Source organism: Amblyomma maculatum, chromosome 1 (assembly GCF_055883805.1).
Source record: "Amblyomma maculatum isolate TAMU_Amacu chromosome 1, ASM5588380v1, whole genome shotgun sequence".
Taxonomy (NCBI): domain Eukaryota; kingdom Metazoa; phylum Arthropoda; class Arachnida; order Ixodida; family Ixodidae; genus Amblyomma; species Amblyomma maculatum.
The window spans coordinates 350,712,931-350,733,135 of NC_139344.1; the positions used below are offsets into that span (position 1 = coordinate 350,712,931).

The window sequence follows — 20,205 nt, forward strand, 5'->3', positions numbered from 1 at the left end:
CGAACCAGGGTTGGATCAGTAGCCGCGATGGGTGTCTGTTACTCGCGCTTTGTCAAATCTGCAATTTTGACTCTTCGCAATGCCACCACGTGTAAACGAAAAAGGGAAAGTCAAAAGATTTGCGTTGAGTTCCGTTTTACGTGACTTCTCAGTGGAAAGTAAATTCCAAAGTACAAGGGTGTACACCGAACGCTGCAGCTGATTTGTTAACCCACCACCGAAGCGTTATTATTGTCTTTCCTTCTTAGCTTTCTATGCTCTAGCAAGAAACGACTGCATTTACCTCCACAAGCGAATAAACAAAACAAAATATTATCGTATATTTACCTTGGTTTCAATGACTAGCGGTGTCGTCGCCTTGCCGCATACTTTTCAGCGCAGTACCGTGCAGGTTGTCTTCGGTACGCCAGTACTCGAGATGATATTTTTTAGCAAAACCACACCTGACACGGAACATGGACTCTGTGAAATTTTGTTGCACAGGACCTGAAATGCGAGCATTACCTGCGTTCTTTTCTGTTGGCACTACAGTCATCTGCTAAGTGTCGCTGGAAAATGCAACATCGTTAGAGGATCAGTATGAACACTATGTCCGAAAATGTATTTTAGAATGTGGTGATGAACCATCGCCTCAAGAATCCACGGCCGTAAAGCTAGTTTTGCTAAGGACCCAACTCATCATCACCATCATCCGCCTGACTATACCCACTGCAGGGCGAAGGCCTCTCCACTAATTTTCCAATTAACCCGATTCTGTGCTAGATGCATCCACTTGATCCCTGCGAACTTCTTAACCTCATCCGCCCACCGAACTTTCTGCTGCCCCCTGCTACGCTTTCCTTCCCTTGGAATCCAGATTGTTACCCTGAGCGACCATCGGTTATCCTCTTTTCGCACTACATGTCCTGCCTATGTCAATTTCTTCTTCTTAATTTACGCTATACAATGTCGGTAACTTGAGTTATTTCTCTGAACCACTCTGCACGCTTCCTATCTCTTAATGTTACCCCTACCATTTTTCGTTCCATAGCCCTCTGGGTTGTCCTCAACTTAAGTAGAACTCTAGAACTCTCTTGGTTAGCCTCCACGTTTCAGCCCCATAGGTGAGTACAGGCAAGATGCAACTGTTGTATACTTTCCTCTTGAGCGATACCGGTAAGCTGCTAGTCATAATCAGCGAGTGCTTGCCAAATGCGCTCCATCCCAATCTTATTCTTCTTGTTATTTCCTTTTCATGGTCCGGATCTGCGGTTACTACCTGTCCTAAGCAGGAATATTCGCCTACTACTTCGCTACCTAGTGTAAACTGCTGTTCCTTCCCGAGGATGTTGAACATTACCTTAGTCTTCTGCATATTGATTTTAAAGCCTACCTTTCTACTTTTCCTGTCTAGGTCATCGATCATAATTTGCAGTTCATCCCCCGAGTTGCTTAGCAAGGCAATGTCATCAGCAAATCGCAGATTACTGAGGTATTCTCCATCTACCCTTATCCCTAACTGCTCCCATTCCAAGCAGGACCCAACTGCCATGGGGAAATTCGGCCTCCTCCGAGTTCTGCGGGAGGTGTGTACTCTGATGGAGTACCTCACATGACTTCGTCATAGACCCACCTTTGTCAAATATTGCTCTCTCGCTTTTTTTTTCCCACTTGACCGGTGCTATAGGCGACATTTTCGTCCTCCGTGGATTTTCATTGATTTATCCCAGCGTTTTTAGCAAACCGGTTGTTCATCCTTGGCATTTTAGATTCCACGGTAACCCTCTCATTGGAATGGACCGCACCATTCGTTCCCGCTTGGAAAGCCTAGCTACTGCTTCCGATGCTCGAGCTCTGGCATTGTGAATTCGAGCGATGACTTCGCACCGTACCCAAAAACCATAACTGAATCCTATATATAAAATCCCGAAGCAAAGATTTCAGAACGTCCATTTCCCTGCATATTGGGCACGACTGACTTCAGGTAAGGCAGAATAAGGCTTCATTTGCTGCTGTCACAACGAATCCCGGATGAACCACTGGGAACGGCTCCTCTGCAAGCCAGGTAAGCACTATGCTTGCCCTCTTTGCCTGCAAGGCCGATACGCTTCAGCCAGGTACGACTCAAGGCATAATCCTTTGGCAATTTATGCAGAGTCATGGTTCAACTCTAGTCTTTGTGTGTGCATCAAACGACGGAAAAGCGCTGACACATTTGCTCGGCCACTGAACGATCGGAAGACATGGTCACCTCAACGCTGTGCCGGTATGCTAGGTGATAATCCGGTCGGATGACCATCGCCAATATGCTTGTGAGTGCTCTTTGATTCTTGGTACTCCTGTTTCCGTGAGGCTTCCCTTCCCTTTTACAGGTGCAGTGAGTGCGTCTCTTTCGTTCGGTAGTCGGGAGCAAAGTTCTGGCGGCGTGCTTGTTTGACCGACATCGCAGCCGGGTGTCCAACCTCAACGGACGAATAAGGCGAGGACAGGCAAAGACCAGGAACTTCTTTGAAAGCAAGTATTTGCACGGATGTGTGCCTCTGTGTGTATTTGTGTCCATTGTCTATGCGTTTGTGTTTTTTCTATGTTTCTAAGTGCTTGGCAGCCAACGATGCTGTATAAATGCAGAATATGCAGCGGCAGTGATATAACATATGGAAGGCAGAAGCACATTCTTTGCGGAGCGCCGGAAGTCTATTGACCTTGACGAATGGGCATTTTGAGTCCATCGTTTATGTACGAAAACTACAGTTGCGAAGCAAAACATGTGCACTGCGATCAGGCAAAGCGGTGAATAGTAGGAAGTCCGTCATTCCGTGCTAAGTTTCCCCTTCACTCTTGAGTCAGTATGAGGAATCAATGAAATGCATTTTGCTTAGATATCATGCTTTTATTGGTCTTCGAGGTGCACATGGGTATAGCATTTTTATTTATTTAATTATTTATTTCAATACCCTCAGGGCCCAAAGGCGTTAAAGAGGGAGGGGGTGGGTACAATGCAAAGAAGAGAAAACATACACAAAAGTACAAAGGGGCAGATGACATAACAATAACAGTGGTGCAGTTACAAAAGGTAGTCAATTAGCGCGGCCTTGAAGGATGGTGCGTCCTCAACTGAGGCAATGGAGTGGGGAAGGCGGTTCCGTTCTGTGCAGTTTTGAGTAAAAAGGAGTTGAAAACGTTGCTGCGGCAGCGGGGTACGGCGACCTTAAGCTGGTGGTCAATGCGAGGTGATACATATGAAGGCTGCAAAAGAAGTTCGCTTTTTAGTGACGGACAATGAAAGAAAATTTTATGAAACAGAGATAGACGAGACATTGTTCTGCGTGAAAGTAGATCTGGAAGTCCAAGATTTGTTTTCATTCAGGAGACGCTAGCTGTACGATGGTAGATGGAGGTAATGAAACAAGCGGGACGGTTCTGTACAGATTCAATAAGATCATTTAAGGTATGTTGAGCAGGATCCCATATTTCCGAGGCATATTCAAGTTTAGGCCTTACTAGAGTTTGATACGTAATCAGTTTAAGTTGTAAAGATGTTTGAGCGAAGTTAAGGCACAAATAGCCAAGAGTACGGTTAGCATTGTCAATAATGAAATCGATATGCCACTTCCAAGTGAAGTTATTGGTTATGTAAACTCCGAGATACTTATAATAAGATACTTGTTCCAATTTATCGCTGGTAATATAGTAGATGGAACAATCATGGTTATTTGAACGACGCGATATTCTCGTGCTCTTACATTTATTAGTATTTACAGTCATTAACCATTTATCACACTCGTTGGAGATGCTGTTGAGGTCAGATTGAAGGATATGGCAATCATGTGGACTTGTTTTTTCACGCTAAAGAATACAATCATCTGCAAATAATTAAATAAAGGTGTTATTACCACTATATAGGTCATTACTATAAATTAGAAATAATAATGGACCTAAAACAGAGGCTTGGGGGGACGCCGCATGTTACGGTACAAAGAGGTGAAGTACAATCATTGGCTAAGACAAACTTAGAGCGTATTCGGTTCTATATATAAAGAGCTAATTTTAAAGAGAAGCAGTTGATGTAGAACCTTATCAAATGCCTTGGCAAAGTCCAAAAATATGCATTCAATAACTAATGTAGAGGCAATGCTGTGGGTGAAAGAAGTTGCGTTTCGCAGGAAAAGTATGTACGGAAACCATGTTGAAACGGACTAAAAAAAAAGAGTTGCTTTCAAGAAATGACACGAGGCTTGAGTAAATTACATGTTCAAGGAGAATGCAGGGAACTGATGTTAAAGATATCGGCCTGTAGTTAAGAGGAGATTGGGAGTTACCTGATTTGAAAATCGAAACCACCTTGTCCACTTTCCATTCTAATAGCAGTGAGGAAGACCTAATAAATTGGGTGAAAATTGGTGACAGAATGACAAATGAATACGCTTCTGTGTTTCTCAGAAACTTCGAGTTGATTTCAATAACGCCGCACCAAGAAGACAATTTCAATTTCCTAATTAAATTAATAATTCTCACTGAATCAATAATGACAGGTTTCATTGGAAAGAAATCATGTTTAAGTACGAATGGCATCGCACCTGTAGGTGGTTGCGAAAAAGATGACGCGAACGAGTTATTTAGCAGGGTGCAGCATTCCTCGGGGTTCATGACTTCACCATTCTGATCTTAATGAGATATGATGTCTTTTCTGAGGGGTTTGATAATTTTCCAAAACGTTGCAGGCTTGCTGGACAGAAGTGACGGAAGCGTGTTGTTGAGTAAAGTAAGCCTGGCTTTCTTAACAGCAGAGCGACAAGAAGACAATGCATCGCTATATGGCCATCACGGAGCAGGTATGTTGGTGCGTTTAGCTGACCGAAAAAGCCGCTTCTTCTTATCCAGTAATCGTTTTAGGGCAACGATGAATCATGGCGAGCGCTGTTTGGCGGAGATTATCTGTAGTGGCATATATCGGTTTGTTAGAAGAGTTACTTTACTACGGAATAAGTTCCAGTTTTCTTTCATTGAAGGCTCAGAAAACCCATGCATGAAAACATCAAGAAACAGCTCAAGTTGTTTGTTTATTCCAGAATAATCTGCCTTAGCGTAGTTTCTGATGGTTTTAGGTGTAGACGATAAGCGTCTTGTGCTGCATTGAACTGTACAGTGTAATGAACAGTGATCACTTAAACCAAGGAAATGGGTTAACGAGTATAGTGGTAAGAATTAAGTCTCTAGTGTGTTAGCTGAGTTAGGTCCAGTTCTCGTAGGTTGAGTAACAAGCTGTTTAAAATTGGAGTCTAAGCATAAATTAATAAAAGCCAAGCTTTCACTTGCCGCTTCACTGAGAACAGGACCAGATCCAGGCCAGATTATTTTTGGAAAATTGAAATCGCCTGAAAGGAATAATGGATGTGAGGATACCTTATGACTAGGTTATTCAAAACGTCGTGCAGCTGATTGCAAAAATCAGAAGTTTCGTTTGGTGGACTGTAACATGCACACAACAGAACCGTTTGAACGAGAACATCTTCGGCGGAACTCCGCCTGGTTGGGTACCGAGTTGGTCCCGAAACGTCGGGTTCTAATAAATAATTTGGTTGGTGATAAACGTTTCTCAAACTTTTGTTTCAGTACAGTTTGGTGTCCTAGCTTGACACAGACACACATAAGTTCAAGAGCAGAAGTTACAGGAATAATATCTGATATCGGGTTGTTTGTCACAGCTATAAGGACACCACCTCCCGACTTTATATCGCGATCACAATGACAGATATTGCACTTCTTGTCGCAGTCAAACAATTCAGAATTTGCAACCTTTGCTGACAGCCACGTTTCAGTCAGCACGACAATATCAGCCGCGCAATCATCACAAACAGAGAATAACGCATCGAGTTGGTTGAATACACTTCTGACATTTGATAATAGAAATGATATACCATCATGGCCTGAATTTCGCTTGGTGCTTAATGTTAGGATGATGGCATATCAGCGTCGGCGAGGGTTGAGCGATCAGAATTATCTTCTGCGTTTCGGTTGGTGCCAAGCTCAAGTTCGCATACGCTATCGGTTCATCATCATCATCATTATCAGGCTTACTATACCCACTGCAGGGCGAAGGCCTCTCTCATATTTCTCCAATTAACCCGGTTTTGTGCTAGCTGCATCCACTTGACCCCTGCGAACTTCTTAACCTCATCCACCCACCTAACTTTCTGCCGCCCCTTGCTACGCTTTCCTTCCCTGTGTGTAAACTGGGCAGTAAACATAACATTTCTTATTTATATACAAATTGTTGTAGCACAATGAAAATTTTTTGCCGCTGGCGTTCCCAAAATCGTAAAGCTTTTTCTGCAACGACCTCGCGGCCTCAACATTATATTCAGGCCTTATCTAACCACTGCGATTGTTTGTTTATAATGTCCAAACTCCGATCAGGGATGCGTTGACGATGTCTTGATGCTAGATTCATATTAGTATTGTTGGAGCCTTCCTTCAATATTTTCAATTCAAGTTTCGCCAGTAGCGCCAGTGCCCATTTTAAGATTTGCGTTACGTGAAGTACTGTAAGCAGCAGAATGTGCCTTACTGCAGAACCAAATGGCGTGAAATAATAATAAGGCAGGTTTGGATTGACCCCAAAGAAAAAAAACATCGTCTTTCGCAAGAACTGAAAACCGATAAATTTTATCGAGCATTCGCAAGACGTAGAAATCTTTGTTGCTGTTCCTACAGCTTCATCCGCATTTGTATGGAGCTATCTGTGTTCCATCTAGTCGTCGTTACTGGCGGCTAAAGATTGACCTTGGGTCGTCTCTAGTAAACTGTTTTGATGTTGAGAGTAAAAACGGCGGAATATCGCTTGGGTACTCATATGCTCTTTCCCGTGAGAAAATATTAGTTATGGTTTAGTTTGTAGTTAAACCAGGAGTTATGTGTGATCGGCCTGCATGGCTACACTTAGGTGCGGCTTGAAAGTAAAACCATGGCTTTTGCACATAGTAGTTTAGTCTGTGGTTTCAGTTTTATTTATGCCGTGGAGGAATTACTTCACATATAAACACCCTTGCATCTCGTCGCTGACCATTCTCATTCGGGTCTAGAGACTTCTAGGAGTATGACGTCGTCCCTACGTCGAACTCCAGGGCACACCGCCGTCACAACACTCGAACAAACCATCTGTCCTAACAACTCGTTGTTTTTTTTTTGTTTTTTTTTTTTTGTACGCAAACTTGCCATAAGGCATATTATATAAACTCATGCCCTGCGCCCATGCGTATTTTTTAGCGAGGGCTACATTCCCCACACTCGCGCCATTTCGCTGTGCCTATCTGAAGGAGAAAAAGAAGTGAAAGAAGAGGTGAGATAATGAGAAAGAGTGAAAGAACAAGAAGTGAAAGAAAAAGAAGAAGAAGTGAAAGCAGAAGAAGTAGTGAAAGAAGAAGAAGAGGTGAAAGAAGAAGACAGATAACTCGGTAGAGGCGAATGACAACTCGTTGTTGTCATTCGCCTCTACCGAGTTATCTGTCTTCTTCTTTCACCTCTTCTTCTTCTTTCACTACTTCTGCTTTCACTTCTTCTTCTTCTTTTTCTTTCACTTCTTCTTCTTTCACTCTTTCTCATTATCTCACCTCTTCTGTCACTTCTTCTTTTTCTCCTTCAGATAGGCACAGCGAAATGGCGCGAGTGTGGGGAATGTAGCCCTCGCTAAAAAATACGCATGGGCACAGGGTATTCATTACAGCAGTGAGTCTGAGACATTTAGATATAGACGTTACTTTGCGGCGTTGCAGTTTGAGTTGCCAACTGTGGTGTAGGGCTGCCACGTACCACGCCTGGCTAAGCTTAGGTATTGATTTTGAACACGAGTTCATCGGGTGTGTTCCGATTTGAGTGGTCTCCTCGATGGCTAATTACTTCAATTCTTAAGGAAATAGCACAGCGACAAAGGTCGGAGGCAATATGTGAGATTACCTGACTCGAACCTGTGTCCTGCCATATAGAGCGTTCAGTAACAATGCAAAGAAATTGAAAACAAGTTTCAGAGCTTTTAGCTAGAAAAATAATTCCCATTTTCACATTATCTGTAGAATGAAGCATGCATTCTGCAATTATTTCAGCCACTAAAATAGACTATTTTGTTACAGTTTAATGATGACACTATTGACAACTTGAACAACGTCATATGCACGACGTACATGAGATGCTCACTTTACGACGAATATACACAACAACGTCAAATACTGAAGCGCTTTGGTAAACGCTGCACATTAGCAACCCTACGTGGTCACTGACTGAAGGCATATATTTATAAGATCGTCGCCACATTCTGATGGCAGATGTAACCCAGCAACAGAATTCGAAAAAATTACAGTTGACGTTTTTAAGGCGATAGCCTTTAATGGCTCATGCTCGCGGATCGTGTCCGTCCGTAACGCTTTCGTTACATGGGAGGCCGTAGCTGGCAGCAGACATAGTCGAGCACTAACTGGGCGCAGGGCTTCCTGACATTACGTTTCGCAGGAGCTGCCAACGGAGGGCCTCACCTTTCACATGATGGGTTATATCGTTATCAGCCTGCCGAGCCCCTTGCATTCACTTTATCCCTAGGCCACGCAGGTACATGTGCGGGCATAAGTAAACGGAGCACGTTTTTCTGATCAAAATAAAATCACGCCTTCTGCTCTGATTATATGAAAACAATATTTGATCAAGTGAAAGGGAACTGGCATCTCCTACCGGTTCGCACATACCACGACTGCCAGTTTCAATTATGCAATGCGTGAAAATTTATAAAACCAAGTAGTGTGCTCCGTTTAGTTTTGTCCTCACCGTTTTATATGTTGTCGGGTATCTTACGCTATCACGTCATCGTGAAGATGGGAGTGAAATCAGAGAAAGAGGTGCCGTATTGAAGGGCTTTGGACCGCCGCGCGATAGAGGCTTTCGACTCATCGTAGTTTAGGGATCCAAAGTGCCCCCTAGAATTTGTTTCTCTGTGGAATTAAAAAAAAAGACAGCAAATTGAAGAAAGTGAAGCAATTGCCCTTTTATTTTTTGAAGACCTATGGCAATTTTCTGTCCACCAAGGTTTAATCATAAAATTTTATGCGAAATATGAAAATTGAAAAACAAAATCAGCATGACAGCAACATTCTTAAGATTAAAATGTTGCTTACCTCACAAATATTTTACACCCACAGCTGTGTCCATCTTTTTCAACACATGTTACCTGCACAGCTTCGATTTTTGTTCTTTGCTATGTTAATCAAATTTTTCTACAAGCACTGCCAAATATGCGTGAAATTCTGTCAAGGTGTGTGAATAAATGGGAAGAAAGGTACTGAAATGACAGTTTTCTATGCTTTATTTGAGTTCTTTGCAACATGCAGCTTCACGTTCGAATAACATGAAATAGAAAAGCGAAATCAAATGACTTCTTAATTAACAAATCTTTCACTCTGCATACACTGTAGGCTTCGTGGTTCAGCCTAAACAACTGACACGCAGAACAGGGCTACAGAGTGCTAGTCAAAAGTACGCACAAATATTACACATAGATTCCCATGCATTCGTGCTAAAAACACTAATATTGACAGTCTATACAGAGTCATGCATTATCTGATATGCAAACACAGAAATTCAGAAGTGTGCATAATGCTCCAACCATTTCGTGCCACTCTGTGCGCTTCCAACAACACCAACGACAGCAAACACGATTCACGTTTAAATAGCATATATTTACTTTATTCATAATACATATGGGACTTTTTTGTAAATTGTCTTTTTGAGGTATATGTTTATTAGATCCAAGTTGATATTGTGAAGGATTTCTTTTGTGCCACTCTACCGTTGTGTGTCTAACTCTGTTTGTTGCTTTCTTATTGGAGGAATGCAAAGAAAGGAGCTGTGTGTGATTTGTGATCTATTTTTGGACGAATAATGGTTTCTGAATGTAATTGTGCATATCTTTTGACTATGATTTGTATTATTTTCACGTATTTTACTTTTTGCAGATTTGATCTTGACTGCCTTGATCGGATGGACCAGGGCGTGGTGCATACACATAATAAATAAGAGCGATATGATACGTCCATATATGGCAACTGCGTGTCAAGCAGCGTCCAGACCAGATGTTCAAATCACACTGCAATTACGGTATGAATGAGGTGTTCCAGCAATAATATCGCCTTGGCATTTCTCTCGTAATTATCATATATGCATCAAAAGGCGGCAGCACCTCGCTTTTGCCAAAGAATATAAAGCCTCAGCATGCACTGCTTCTTTTTAGAAGCGAGACACTCTGCGGTAGATGCCACTGTTGCATAGAATCAACATTTAGTACTAGCCAGCTAAGTCGTTGAACTTACAGAAGTTCGTATTGTGCGATGTCAGTGCCCGTAAAGAACCTAAGGTGCGGAAATTTCCGAAGTCATCCACTATGGCGTCTCTCATAGCCTGCGTCGCTTTGAGACGTTAAACCCCATAAACAAACTAGAAGTTCGCATGGGAACAAGCTGCAAGTTTCCAGTTTTAGCCCACATATTTTTTTCTTTTTTTGCTGCGGCATCCATAACAACCACATTTCCGCTGTACGTTCTCGTACAAGACAGTGTTCCTTTACAATGTACTCATTTAGGGGATTTCAATGGAGACGAAAAGCAAGGCGCCCGTGTGCTGTGCGATGTCAGTGCACGTTAAAGAACCCCAGGGGGTCGAAATTTCCGGCGTCCTCCACTACGGCGTCTCTCATAGCCTGAGTTGCTTTGAGACGTTAAACCCCACAAACCAACCAAACATCATTTAGGGAAGCGCTTTCATTTTTTTTTTCAGTGATTACGTTTAGCATTAGTTAACAATTCTGCAACACAAAGAGTACTGCAATGCCTACGGAAGCAGTGAAATAAAGGCAATTACAATGTTACTTGCTCAAAATAAATTGTAAGACGTTTTATTTTTCGAGCATATAATGAAGAGGAACACACTTAGCTCTGTTTAGAACCTATACAGGATTTCGACACGCCATTTCAATCCTTCGGGTAGTTAAGCAGAGTACGCCATACTTCAATAGATTACTGCAGCCGCTTTACTTTGACTGCTCCGTGTCCGGTGCTTTAGTGTGACTACTCCGAGAGCATTGCCGTCTATTGTAAACCTGTCGCAGCACTTAAACCATGATATGTTAGGCAACGGCAGGTGGGGAATACCGTGAAAGTAGAAGCCTCAAGGTGAATAAAAATTAAACGCCGATTACATGGCTAACCGGCGCCTGAGGCGACGGGGACGTCTCGAACGAGCAGTGCAGTGGCTCAACCGGCCAGCAATCAACTCTCCAAGAAAGACGAGGACACTGGCGGTGATGAAAGCGGCGTACAAGTAGAATATGGAGGCCATGTCGTTCAACTTGAGGTCCTCGGTTTGCTCAGCGATGCGGCAGCGGTCCATGGGGGGTACAGAAGCGACGTATTCCCGAAGCTCGATGCCGCCTTCCATAAAACTAGTCATCCTGCGAGAGAAACTTTTTTGAGACCAAGCATAGCAGACCCTGTGCTGGACGAAATCATAAGTCTGAGCCCAGCTGCTGCTGCTTTTCCGACACTAGAGGCGTAGGCATTATTTGTCTTCTGTTCTGTCACTCCACCTGGTTGATTCGCCCGACACTACGCTCACTGGCCTCGCCCGCGCTCGCCCAGATGGCGTATGTATATTGATATTTACCTAGATAAAATGAAGGTGAGGCGCAGATTGAAGTTCATGAAGATGATAATGTTCACTGTACCGCGCAATAGCGCGTTTACAGCACAAATGTTTATGAAGACGACGATGTTTGCTGTGCAACGCGATGTGTGTTGAATTTTTAAACTTGGCGTGATCGGCTGCTGTGATAGTATAATGTTCTTGTGCGCGGGCCGACGAAGCAGTTCTGTGGGTTCACGAGGTAGAATATTAACAGTAAGCAGTCAAGGTAGAGTAGGTTTTAATAATGGAGTAATTACTGATTGATATCCACCCAAGCGCAGCCATACGGCTACGAAAGGAAAGCTGTACAGCTCTCGCCCTACCATATGATCTCTAGGCCTTCCTGGTTAGCTCAGTCGGTAGAGCAGCTGCCCTGGGCCGGTAGTTATCCCGGGTTCGAAACCCGGATCAGGATGAATTTTTCTCTAGCTACAAAATTTATAAGGAAGCTCTACAGCTTTCTTTCGTAGCCATGTGGATGTCAATGAGTAATTATTATTTTATTCTGGCGTGAGTTCGAAGCCGAGTCATGGCAGTGTTTGAGTGTTAGATCTATACTGTGTTCATCTGCAAGTTTCGCGTTATTACTGGACCTGGTACCTCAGCCAATCTACAGATGGTGTCACGTACTCATGCGCCGGTTGTTTCAAATCGCACTGCGCATCAAAATCGATCACTTCGCACTGTGCTGCAAACATCGTTTTCATTGCCGTACGCAGGCACAGAGCACTACTAGCAGCGGATCAGGCCTCGTGTAAACCTGAAAAACACACTCACGTCGTGCAGTAAACATTGTCCTCTCCATGAAATCAAGTACAAAACACTCTCACGCTGTGTGTCGAATATCGTCGTCGTCATAAAGTTCCATTTTCGCCACTCCTTCATTTAGTGTAGGTAAATACTCTGTGCACCTACGCCTTCTCGCTAAGGACAGAGACCACTGCCGTGCCAGACAGGCTGCCAAGACCGCCGAACAAGAACCCAGACTAGCCCGTTGCCGAGAAGCTTACCAAGTGTGGTACCCAGACGCGATCGAAGCGACAGAAGCGACTGCGGCTGTAGCGGACAGCTAACGCTCGTCAAACTTAGTTCAAGGATAGTTGAACTCTAAATTTGTCCAAAGTGTCAGTTCGTAATGACCGGATCTGTCCACACACTCTAATGATGCTGCTATTGAAATAAAAAAGGTTTTCACCTTTAAAAAATGGCAGGCAGGGTGCTTTCCTTGAAGCGCTCAGCAAAGAATTCAGCAAGACAAGCGGTTTTTCTAACCGCGGTTACCTAATCACCCTCACCTCTAAGGCGTCAACATGTCCGTGTCAATTCACGACGCGTCATATCTTGCTCTAACCAGACTTCATGGATGTGCATGGGCCTGAGGTGCAAACACGAAACTACGACAACAGTCAAAGGTTTGGCCGGTCATGGACATGCCTCGTCCCGCCGTCATTTAGCATACCTAAAGCTCAAGACTTCGTATAAGGAAAAACATTACGCATTAGAATCCACCCAAGTTCACTAAAATGCTAGAAGCGAAAGATATGCAGCTTAATCAGAACTTCGATATTTATGAAAAACTCGCTCTGGTCCGAGCTTCGAGAAAAAACCCTTTTCACGTCAGATTTGTAATGTGGGAGTCAATGACTCCCACATTAGAAATCGTCTCCACCGTGCAGAGTCTCCTAAACCATTCGCCAAAACATTTCCCACGTGCAGTTAATAGCCAAGCTGCAGTTCACTTGGATGGTACAGAAACTGTCCCATGTTCTAACCTCTGACCTGGAGGAATTTTAATCCGACTGCAGGCCACCGAGAGTGCAACCCAGGTCGCAAGAGCTCAAGGGCTCCTGGCCATCTAGCGCGGAAGGTCCTGCCTGCCTCCCTGACTTCCTCAGATAATAAATGTTTATCCTCCTCCTCCTCTTCTTCGAATAGGAAAGAGTGATAAAGACGAATGCATCTAAATTGGAAATGAAATTTGTTTACAGGAAATGAGAGGCGCAGTAATGTCGCATTTTCACAGTGGAAACCAGACCCGCCATGTAAGGAAAGCGAGGAAGATGCTAGCAAAAGCGCAAAGAGAGAGAGAGAGGGGGGGGAGAGGCGTACTGTAGTGGAGGGGCCCCGCCGGGGTGGCGCAGTGGTTTTCGGTGGATGCGAAAAGCAAGGTATGCTGCGCGATGTCAGTGCATGTTAAGAACCCCAGGTGTTCAAAATTCCGGAGCCCTCCACTACGGCGTCTCTCATAACCTGAGTCGTTTTGGGACATTAAATCCTTCAAACAACCAATAGTAGGGGAGGGCCACGGGGTAATTTTCATCTCCCGGGTATCTCTAACGCGCACTGACATCGCACAGCACATGGACACCTCTTGGTTTCGCCTCCATCGAAACACACCCTCCGGTGGTCGGGTTCAAACTAGGGTACTCCGATTTATTAGTCGAGCGTCTTAACTACTGAGCCACTATGACCGGGCGGGTCTGCAAAGCAGGGAGGAAAGAGAGATATTGGATCGAGAAGGACACCACGTGAAGGCATTCGTGCTGCAACCTCACTTTGCCTGACATCCCTGAGAATACAAAAGCCGACCATCCTTCCTTGACGGAAAATTAAAGAAAATCAGCCGTCCCTCAGCAGCGAACGCGGGGGACTAACACAACAGGCAGTCACAGTCACGGCTATTTTAACGCCCGCCTCTTTGAGCAATGATGGGGATTGAGAAGGAGCCATGACGCCGAATATTAATGAGTTGCAAGGACCGGGCTGAGCACGTGTTACTTTCAGTGCGTTTTTTTTGCCGCTCGTGCGTTCATGCCGCCGATCAGCATGCGCATTTTGTTTCAGGGTTCCTTCAGGACTATAAAACTTTGCTCCACTTGCATGTCTAATGAATTCGGACCTTGACCTGGGTCATCAATAAGCCTAGGATACCGGGAACACTATACCTGTCAGGTCATTCAAGGTGTCAATGGCTTCGGCGTGGACAACCGGCTCGGCGACAACCGGCGCCGCGCCGGTTGTCGCCCATCCGTACTCCTCATCCCCAACATGCCCCAGGGGCTTGTCTGTGCTAGTATTTTGGTGCACATCTGTGTTGCAAGTGCCACCACGCCCTTCTCTGCATTCTCCCTGGATTACACATTGGATCAATCACCGTGACCTCACCCACTGGAATAATCATCATGGTCGTCCACCGAGGGAACGCATCATTCATGGCCCTACCGGAGTCGTTTCGGGCCCTCGCGTGCGTGACCCTGCCTCTTCGCATCTAGGGCACGTCGATCTCGTGGCTTGTCGCTTCGTCCAATGGTGAATAAACGCCGCTCCCCTTCCCGAAAAGATGAGCCGCTCCGCGCGCTAATTATTGGTTTCAGCCATTTTTTTTTTCTTCTTTTCTTTCGGGCACACCTTCGGGTTCATCTAAATGGAGGACTGAACGGCTGCCGTAGCCCAAGTCCCAGGTCGCCCTGACGCGCTTGCAGAACTTATCCTCCGCAGTGCCGCTAGCCTGGGTTGATAAGCCGCCTTGTTGTGAAGGGACCTCGAACATCCTCAGCTGGAGGCTTTTTGTACCGAGTGCTACACTGTGCTTGGTTTTCAAGCCGTCGGTGTGGCATCGTGGCACCGTTTGCCGTATGCCGGGAAAAGAAGAAAACGAAACGAAAAAGAGAAAGAGAACAAGATCAAGAAAAATAACAGAGAAAAATAAAGGGAAGCAAAAAGAAAATAAAAATAAAAAGAAGAAACAGAAAGGAAAAGAAAGAAGCAGAAAATGAAAAAGGAAAAGAACAAGGAGATAAGAATAAAGATAACTTGGTAGTTGGTAGAGGCGAGCGATAACAGCGAGTCGCTAGGACAGAAGGCTCGTTCGAACTTTGTGACGGCGGCGTGCCCTAGAGCTGGACTTCAAGACGATGTCATACCACTAGAAGTCTTCTACACCCGAATGACAATGGTCAACGACGAGAGGCAAGGGGTGCTCATACGTGAAGTGATTCCCCTATGGCACAAATAAAGCTGAAGCCCTAGAATACATTTTTATGTGCAAAAGCCGTGTCTTTACTTTCAAGCCGAACGTAAGCGTAGCCATGCAGATTGCTCTCGCGTAACTACACGTTTAACCACAAGCTAAACCACACTTAATGTTATTTAAGCCTCCGCCTCCTGACCACCCCTTTGATCCAGAAAGAGATCTGCCAAGCACCCTTTCCGCCGATCAATGTGACCCCACAGCATTTCTGGGTGACCACGGTTCACTGCCTTGTCCTCCAGATCTTCCCACGTCCGCAGCCAGTGACCTTTTTTGACGCATCTGAGGGCGCAATGTCTGAAGGATGCCCCTTCAACCAAGCCCCCAAGGCTCAGCGTAAAGCGAGGCCCATGCGTCGGTAAAGGTGCAAGGGCAAGGAGAATTTTGGTCTTGATTCTCTTAAGGACACTCAGGATACCCAGGACTCAAGCCAGACATCCTCGTTCTGCCCTGTCAGGGAGGTGGACCTGGCCTGCCAACGCCAAGCATTTGAAGACATCATCCGGGTAAGAACCAATCATCCACCTTCTTCCCGCTGCGGAATAAGGCCTGGCTTACCAGCTTCAGGCTCTCCAGGATCTCCTGCTAGCAGCTAACTGATAGCACCAGCCAATATATTTCGGAGCTGGTCTTCAGAAGGAGACATCCTCCCTCCCACCCATCAATACCCCGCACACAGAGCAGAGTGCAATGTAAGTTGGATATCACTGACGCCTCTGCTGGCCCTTCCGCAGAAGCGCTTCCTACCCGGCAGGATAGCCCTGCTGCGTTCTTGCCGCCCTCCACTGGAACTCCTCTCGTCACCTCCACGGTACTCTCAAACCTACCGCCCCCCCCCCCTCAATCATCTCAGAGTGGCCTGAACACTGGCCCTTCTAAGGTGAGCGCTCTATCAGTGTGAAGTCCTTGTGAGTCTCACTTCTCTGTCGCGCCCGCCGACGACTGGGACCCTCGCGGTTGAATTCCCATCCGACGAACGTCCAGGCTTCCCAAGCAGACCCACCTGACTAATTCCCTCTTCCGGCCCCTCCACCGGTTGACTTCGCTCCGGGAAGCGGTCAAACCGGACATCAGCGAGTTCCTCTATGGCCAACAAGGAGTCATGGTGGTGCGGACTTCCCACAAGAGGAATATCGTCTCTTCCGATATCCGCTCCGAAGCGACCCGCGATAAGATCGTGTCCCTTCAGTCCCTCCTCTCGACTGCTGTGCAGGTATTCGTGGCCACTCACTTGGACAGATGTGTGGGAACAATCTACGGAGTCGACCGCGAGGTCTATGATCGCGGCATCACGGAGGTCATCGCAGCAGAGGTCGAGGGCGTGCGAAGAAGAGCACCAGCTGTTTCCGTCCCCTTCGCCACCACTCTTTCGGACAACACCTTCATCAACGAAATTTAGTTTCAGGTCCGGCCCGTCATGGCCCACCCCCTCCAATACACACAGTGTGGCGGCTACAACAAAGTACTCTCTGCAAGCACCAGGCCCGCTCTCTGCACTACCTGTGATGGCTCCCACCACACTCGCGAATGCACATCACGTGGTCCCAAGTGCCTAACCGCAGAGGTCATCGGCGATCTGCGTACCCTTTTGTGCCTAGAGTGGAAGAACCTGCAGAATGTCGCCATCGACCTCCGAAAAAACCAGCACTGCCGAGAACCGGTGCTCGGTGATCACTGAGCTGCTTCCTAGGAGCAGTCCAGAGTGCCCTCCGGCACCCAACCTCCTACCGACAAGGATTCAATAGCCCAGGGGCAGCGTAAATGTACTCAAAGCCCTCCAGTCTCGGAGATAAAGCCCTCCTGCCAAACAGTCCTGGCATTGACCTCCTCACAGACTATGGAAGCCGATGTCAACGCCACATTTACATCAGAGACATGTCGTCAGGAAGAAGCTGCTCTCGCAACCGAGAACCTCTACCCCTCCTAACAAGGTCATGAGCTAACCTCTCCCCAAGAGGCCATGCGTCCTGCAATGGAAAACGAATTCCTTGCGTTTGTGGTACGTGCACCTCAATGATTTAATACTCTAGGACCCTCTCAAGTTTGATGTTTTTGCCCTACAGGAGCCGACGAATTCATACTTCTAGGCTCTACTGGGTGCTAGGCACTTTCCCATCTTGGCAACAACGCGCGAGACGAGCTCCTCAAACGTTATAACCACTCTTGGCCTGACGGTGTTGTTCCGCAGGAATGAACATCTAGTCGGCTGATACCCGTATTAAAACCAGAAAAATCTCCGCTCGAGCTCACAACAGGTCAATATCTTGTATAGTTGTCTGACAAGGAGATTTTTTTTATTCACTGTTAAGGTGGCTTGACTTCAGCGTATTCTACCCACCGTGGTGTGTCCCAAGGTTATGTGTCAAGCCCTACTTTGTTTAATCTAACACCCATCGCCCTCACAGAGAACCTCCCTTTCACCGTCAAGATATCAATTTACGCCGATGACATCTGTATTTCGGACTCCTCCTGGTGCGTGCAAGACTTCAACGGGCAGCAACACTAACTTCGTCTTATCTGCAGAAGCAAGGTCGCAGCGTTTTACCGAGAAAGTGTGCGCTAGGAGCATTTACACGCAAATTTATAAATCAATATCCGGTATGCATCGAAGGTCATAACATTTCTTACTACAAAACTCATCGTTTCTTAGGGATTCTGATAAACGGCAATTTATCATGAAGCCCATACAGGACCCTATTGAAAAAAAAAGCTATGGTTTAGCTTGTGGTTAAACTTGGAGTTACGCGAGAACAATCTTCATGGCTACGCTTCGATTCGACTTGAAAGTAAAGACATGGCTTTTAGTAGTTTACTCTGTGGTTTCAGCTTTATTTATACCACAAGGAAATCACTTCACGTATGAGAATGCCTTCCCTCTGGTCGTTGACCCTTGTCATTTGGATGTAGAAGACTTCTAGTGGTATGACATCGTCCCTGCGTCGAACTCCGGGGCGCACCGCAGTCACAACGTTCGAACGAACCTTCATTCCTAACAACTCGCTGTGTCCATCGCCTCTACCAACTACTGAGTTATCTGTCTTCTTCTTTTCTTTTTCGTCGTTTTTTTTTCTTCTTTTTCTTGTTTCGTCGCTCTGCGAACAGGCAGACCGAAATGATGAGACTGTGGCCACTGTAGCTCTCGCTACAAAAAAGCTAACATCCATCGCTCACTTCGCTTTGTTGGCGAAAAATCATGGCACTCGTCGGTACATTCAGTGCTGCAGTTGTGCAGAGCACTATTTTTAGGATTCCTGAGGTACAGTACGCCCGTACTTTCAAACACGTGCAAGACTATTTGCGTGCCTTCCAGGCAGTCCAGGGTCAGTTCCATTAGCACATGCCTGACCCTCACTCGGAGCGCATCAACACTGGGAAGTATTGCGCCTACCAAAGATCGCCCGCTCTCAACGCATATTACTCTAGACTCTTCGCTAATGCACATACGACATATTTCAAGGGTTCCACAGTGTCGCCTTGCGCAGATGCCTCTGCAGAGACAACATTCTGCATTTGCAAAAATCATCTCAACGCACCAGTTTTCCATCCCAAAACAGCTCACTCCGGCAGCACGGCCTCCGTCGGCACTGTGGTGACTGCAGCTCCTAATCTGTGCGCCTTGCTATTCCGGGGATATCAAAAACTTATCAACGCCAGCCCTTCAGCAACTGATACTGTTCATGCTACACAATGGCTCTTGGGACCGCATTGATGTCTATGCAGATGGCTCGGTAACCTCTACTAGTTCTGCAAGGGCCGTAGTCGTTCCTGCGAAGCAAGCAAACATTTACCATCTCATTTCCCATAAGACTATTTCTACTGGAGCAGACCTGGCCGCAATTCGTGCTGCTGTAAAGCATATCTCTGAACAAGCTCCTCAAAAATGGGCTGTGTTCTGTGATTCCAAACCTGCCCTAAAATCTCTTCAATCGGTCGGGAGTCATGACGACCATAAGTAACGTGCAGTGGAGGTTCGACATTAGCACCACCAGGCATTACAAGAGGGTCCCGAAATAATCTACCAGTGGATACCAGGCCATAGTGTAATTGTTGGCAGCAACTTAGCTGACGATGCTGCTGATCGGCTCACAATACAGCCAACATTGGCGACATACCTTTCACAAGAGCCGACGCAGCAAGGCACCTTCGACTGATCGCCCGAAACGTGACTAAACAATCATGATCTTCGCCTGGAGCCTGGACGTCCCGCTCGCACCACTTCGACGAGTTACTTCAACTGCAGGTACCATTCGGCCTCCCCAGCTGTGATGCTAAATGTTGTGATTCCTGTGGCTAGGAATGGCGTTTACAAATCCCTATTCCCATCTCATCGGAGTGGCAGGCTCTCCAACGTGTGAGCAGGGCGGGTATGTTGAAACTATTGGCACATACTTGGTGACTGATCGCAGTTTGAGCAGGTGCATGCTTCCCTGGCTGCTACACTCCGCTGTGTGGATTCTCGCGCTTATTGAAGCTAAGAT

General features: G+C 45.9%; 1 non-coding gene across 1 annotated transcript; it reads left to right on the forward strand.

Moving 5' to 3' along the window:
- The first annotated feature begins 12,038 nt into the window (after positions 1 to 12,038).
- On the forward strand, positions 12,039 to 12,112 carry TRNAP-GGG (transfer RNA proline (anticodon GGG)). The gene has a single exon. It is a non-coding gene; the product is annotated as a tRNA-Pro (tRNA).
- The last annotated feature ends 8,093 nt before the right edge of the window (positions 12,113 to 20,205 follow it).